Raw genomic sequence first — 6321 nt, forward strand, 5'->3', positions numbered from 1 at the left:
CAGTCACGCCTTAGATCACCGCACCGCCTGGTCCTTTCTCCGGGCGTCGTCGCTGGGAAGCGCCACGGCGATGGCGTTTGAGGCCACGTGGGAGCCACACCTCCGATGGGCCCTTTACTGTAATGAGATAGTGGAGCTGACCTGCCATGACAGCAGGCTGGAGGTAAGATGGAGGAGGAGAGCCCTGACCTCCAGCCCCATACATGATTCAGGTAGCCCACCGGCCTAACTACATACGTCCATTATCGCTCACTCGTTCTTCTTCTCTCACTCTCTCTCTCTCTCTCACTCACACACACACTCTCTCTCACACACACTCACACACACACTCTCTCTCTCATGAGATATTTATTCCTGGGTGGTTCCAACCTGTATTTAGCAACTACAGGTGATTCATCATTCTCCCTCTCTCTCTCTCCCTCTCTCTGTCTACCTCAATCCTTCTCTCACTTCACCTGTACTGGTCTCCCCCCACATCTTATGAATAAAATAAAAAAGTCCTTTTAAGAGACACAGAAGCCACTGAAGCGTGTGCAATGCTGTCTGGACACTCTCTTTGCTACACCTATCCATATAATACTCTATATATCATCTCGCTCGATCGTTATGTGTATCATACCACAATCTTAAACTGTGGAGGTAGAATAGAGGGTGAGAGACACATATCTATTCTTTCAGAGCTAAACCTAGCTATTGTTTGGCACCCAATGGGCAAATATTGACAGAGCACAATGTGTAAGACTGCAAAGGCACTTCGAGGCACTCTCACATACAAAAAAAAGAATATATTATAGCCTATATTATAGCTTATGATAATGAAAGAGTTGCCTCCAAACTCTCAAGGTATCTAAAAAACATTGGTTGTTTAGGTCTATGTAGCAATACTGGGCTTCTGTCAAGGCCAAAAAGGCAGCATTCACACCCCCAGTCTGATGAGGGCTGCTGAATGCTTGATGAGGTACTTCGGCTCCCTGGAGGACACTACTCAAGGCAATCCACTAAAGACAGCATCATCGACGCGCTGCAATATGGTGTCTAGCTCCCTGACACGCAGATCTACCAAGGTAAAGCGAGGCGGGCTACATCAAATCAATCAGAATCTTTTTCACACATCTCACCCCTTTTTTCTCCATCCTGACCCCTTTCTTGTGTGTGCCCATCTCTCCATACGGATCAGGTCAGGTCAGTTACTGGCCGCACAGTGAGGAGTAGAGAGCAGTATAACAGTTCACTGGGCTGGAGTCTGCCAGGCGCTAATACATTTTCTGAGGTTAGAATGTGTGGTTGCAGAAGGCCACGGAGTCTTGGCCACTCAAACCAAGTGATGACTTTAATGAGATCTAAGCAGCTTAGCAGTCTCTTCCCCTTCCCTCTCCCTCCCCCTCTCCCTCTCTTTCTCTCCCTCCCTCCCTCTCTCTCACACATACACGCGTGCCTCTCTCAACTTGAGGCACCCATGTGCTTTGCTCAATCCTTGCTGTCACACAAAAACATGTAGCACAAACTGATTACCACTCCTAGACACACACCCTCCCTTTCATTCCTCTCTCTCTATCTCTTTCTCTCTCTCTCAAAACCCAGCGGTTTTGCTCTCTATTCACTTTTTCATTTCCACTGAGTCTGATTTTTTGTCTCATCACTTCAGCATGTTTTGGTCTCTTTTGCACAAAGCTGTTAGTGCTTACTTATTTTCTCAGCTGAGCTTATTGCAGGGAAACAAGAGAGGAAATAGAAACCTTTCCTACCCCAGCGGAACACAGCCAGTCTGTGAATATAGTTCATATCAGATTAATCCCTTTGGAGAGACAAAGATCTAGCTCAATAATAATCATTCTCTGTCTTTCAAGGCTGCATGCTGCTTAAAAATTAACACGTGGCTAAAGAGGCTTTGTCAGGAAATGGCTGCTATCATCTGAGTGCGTTTGTGTGGAAATGTCTAGCATTTACCATAAGAGTACCACTGTCTTTAGAGCAGAGGTTAGATCATTTCATTGTGGACATCACATCTGTGTTGATGAGAAGAACAACCAAGTAGAATGAGAGAACTAATAATAAAGAACACAGAAACAAAAGAGACAAGAGTGACTGAGTTCTCCATTTGACTGTAAAGTGATGGTCGGTTATGGCGTCTGGTTTGTGATGCCAAATATAATGGAGACAAGGCAGTGGTGCTGCTGGCCACTTAGGCAAGGAAAAGGGCAAAACCTTCTCCTGCTCTTTAAGTCAGCGCAGGGCGGCTAAAAGCACGCTAGAATAACCCCATTAAACGACTGTAAGCATAGACGATTTCCCTGCGTCAGTCAGTTGCCAATCAACCCATGACTCCCGACCCTGAAAAGGAAAGAGAGCGGGTAAAAAAAAACACTCTTATCTGTCGGTCAGAGACGCATTTAAGCACCAAGGCCAGCTACTTACGATGCAGCAGAATGCCAATGGTTCTTATCTGCTATTCCATTTGACCATTCAGGGTGCTATGTTTACTGATGAATCGCTGTTCTGTTTATTGTCAGGGGTTGGTTATCAGTGGAGAGCATGCCGTGGTGACTGAATGCTGTCAGTCCTTCTCTCTCCCGCTTCAGTGAAATTTCACATTCAGTGGAAACAGTTCTAAACAGTTGTGCTCTAAAAGAGCACAATCTTGCATCCATAAATATTTCTTGGTCTCCTGATGGTTTCTGAGGAAAGTGTTTTTGTCTGCTTACAGCAGACAACACATACAATATTTATACAATGGTGGCTGAGAGAAAAGAGTAGCAGAAACATCATAAGCATGCTAAATACATGGACCCATGTGCTGCTTTAGATTGACAGGTTAATGCTAATCACACCAAACCCAAAAGCAACCCTCTTCTTTGGAAGCTGTCAAAGTATCACACCTCTGTTCCTCTCCTACATGTTTCATATTGTGTACATTCACTGAGTGCGACACAAAGACAAAAGGCCTCCTGACTCTCCCTCATCAATATCAACCTGACAGCAGCCTACTTTTAAAAACACGGTTAATGTGTTAAGAGTCAATTGGAAAACTCTCAGTGCAAATTTAATGATGACACTCTTGAATGGTCCCTTATTCTAACTGACATTGTTCAACCTCTCTGCCAAATTAGGCAATGAAAGTCTAGCTTTCATAGCTCACTGATTAAGGCACCTTGTAAATTGTGCTGGAAAGTGCCATTCAGCCACATGATGCAGACCGGTCTAGTCAGGTACTCATAACCTTGCCTACATTATCCTAGAAGAGTTGTTATAACTGTTATAACCTCATTCAAATGGGCAAGATGACGTTGCCAACCCTAAGCATCAACCCAAGTAGTTTTAGAGGGGAATTACAGTCTCTCCTACTTGGCAGCATCGCTCTCTCATGTGACCAGACCTTAATTGTGCTCCGCATATCTCCTCCGGGCGAAAGGTGGGAGATCTGAGAGATGTCTGCAAGCACACTGCGCCGTGGCTGAGAGCAGGGCAGCCTGGTGCTTCTTTGATTCTGAATCTTTGTGAGCCCTTTGATAAAGAGTGAGTGATCGCGGCTCCCTCAACCACTCCATCACAATGCACCTAAATAGCTTTCTCCTCAAACGAATTACTCCCTTATGTTCCCAAGGTTACATTTCCCAGTTGTGAGTCCTCCCTCAAACTGATAAATGAAAATAATGCATTTCCACTGTGAGTGGGAAATTGGTAATGAAGCATAATTGAATGCATAATGGTCACAGATAATAACGATGAAAGTTACATAGTCCACTGGTCACGACCTGATCACAACAAAAGTCAGCCCACTGACCTCTCCACACCGGTTCCACAGCGGTCTATCGCCTTAAAATGACCCCCGACTCCGACACCGACTGCAGAAGTTAAAGAGCGACCAGGTAGGCTAGAGTGTTCCTCAACACATTCACTTTAAACCATAGAGCGATAAGAATTTCGATTACATGCATGCCAAATTCCTGGATACATTCGGACCTACGGGTCGGACCTTTTTGTGCGTAAAAATCGAAACTACCCCCTTACCTCCTTTCTCCTAAACATCCGAATGTTTTGAGCGACTGTTGATCTCCATGTGTTTTTCAAGCTGTGAGAATGATTAGCTAATAATGATATATATTTCACCTGACATTCTCCCCGTACTCTTTGATGGTGACTTTCGTTGCCATTGCTAATATATCACTGGACTGTCTCCAGCGGGAGACATGGATAAATCTTTCCGCGCCTTGTGGGCTATGTTTCGCCTACGCATATATCTAATCTCTGAGATGAGTCTGGTGTATCGATTTTAGACTCGCAATACCCTGAAAATAACGAAGAAAACACCTCTATCAGTATGCTAATATCCCTAGTGACTCGAACGAATATCCTTTGGCAGAAGCAAATCACATCAACAAATTAAATAACATAAACGCATGCAAATACTGGTATTTCCAAACCCATACTTACACTGATTAATGTTCGCTGGTGACCGAAAAGGATATGCCTTTACCAACCCAGGAGTTCAACCTGCCCTCGTCGTTTTTATGGTTGATGTGCAAGTTTCCCGTTTGCAGCCAAATTAAGAAACATTGCGTCTCTGTTCTCCACGAGAATTACGGTTCAGTTGAATAAGTGCCTCTTCTTGTTATTCGTGGTTTCGCGGTCGCAGACATGTTTTTTTTTTCATAAACGGAATTTGTTGAGATCACAAAGTCCGACCAGCATTCTTGCGCACTCATTACAGAGTAGCTTTGTAACCTGTTCCATTATTTCTTGTAGAGGTTCGGACCATCGTTAATCAGCCCTCCTAAATGCCTCTGAATCTTCGCAGGGGCTTGTAAATTTGAGGTTCAAAGTTTGCATGACACATGAAGGCAGATTGGCTGCTCCAATGTTGCGCCACTCGTGGGCGCACTACGGATTCGAATGGGGAGAGGAGGATGCTTCAGAACAGTTGCCAGTTTTGCGACAGTGCGACGCAGCGATTAATACTTACTCTGGTAATCCATTCTCCGCTTTCACAACTTAATTTAGCATAATTATTTTCATTCAGTGACATGATAATCATTTTATTTTTTATAATAAAAGTTATAGGATGCTGCAGTAACAATTATCTACTCCCACAGTAGGCTACATGAATCTGTTTGGTGTCTGATTGTGGTTAACTGTGAGCAAAGCATGTTTAACTTCTTGAATGCGGATACCATCTCCTTTGGTTGGAACTTGCATCTCAGAGATGCTACAACATTATCATTCCCTCTTCCTATCAAAGACAATCTTATATTGAAAGTAGAGACATGTCTGATCGTTGAGATGTGGCAAAAGTGTGAAAATTCTGATGTCTACCATGCACCTGAATAATCACATCTGTTGGGTGCAAATGCATATTCCCACGTTTGATCATGACGTCATGCGCCAGGTAATATAATGGCTCCAAAACAAAACTAGTTGAGCGCCAGAGGGAGCACTGGTGTTGACGCACAGGCGTCATCGGAGGACGACTTTTCAGTCGGCTAATATAAAGAAAACACCTATTTCTGCTCAAAATAGCAATTAGCAGATATCTCAAATGTACTCCTTTGAGATATTTATTTGTAAGAGGCATATAACGCAGATACATGTAGGCCTATTGGTTTTTTTTTTTTTTTTTTTTTTTTTTAATAGAATATACTCTTAGAAAAAAGGTGCTATAGAACCAAAAAATGGTTCTATTGCATGCTTCATTATATTCTTTAAACCATTTTGAAGGATTCATCAAAGGAACCGTTAAGGTTCTTTAAAGCCTGTATGGCTCTATAGTGCGTACAGAGAGATGATAAACCATTATGTCATCAACCCAGCAACTTCACAGTTTTGCTTTTATCAGAGAAAATGCATCATAGACCTAAAATGTTTCATGAGCTTTCTTCCCTTTTGAGATGCATTGTTGTGATGTGCACAATACATTGCTTTCAAATGAGCTCTCAAGGTGCAGTGGCTCATTCACCAACCTTTCACAACACAGAAAATTACCTCGAGTCACCCAAAAAGCCAGTGAATTAAATGTGTTTTAAAACATTATTCCTTGTCAGCATTATATATAGTTGGGTGAATAATGAACAAACAGAATAAAAGGTAATAACCTCTGGTCCTAAGCAGTAGGCCTATAACCAGTCTACTGGTGAAATGACAAGTTTCTGTAGAACACACAGAGACTTCTGACAGGTTTATGGACAAGAGTAGCTGAAATCAAATTGTAGATGAGTAGCCTGAGTCTGTGTTCAGGCTTATTTTCGGTTGGAGAAACACTAATACACATTCAACATTGGAGCCTACCCTGTGATAAGAAAATGGTCTCCTAGGGTGCAGGCCTATATA

This window comes from Sardina pilchardus, chromosome 12, assembly GCF_963854185.1.
Source record: "Sardina pilchardus chromosome 12, fSarPil1.1, whole genome shotgun sequence".
In the NCBI taxonomy this organism is placed as follows: Eukaryota; Metazoa; Chordata; class Actinopteri; order Clupeiformes; family Clupeidae; genus Sardina; species Sardina pilchardus.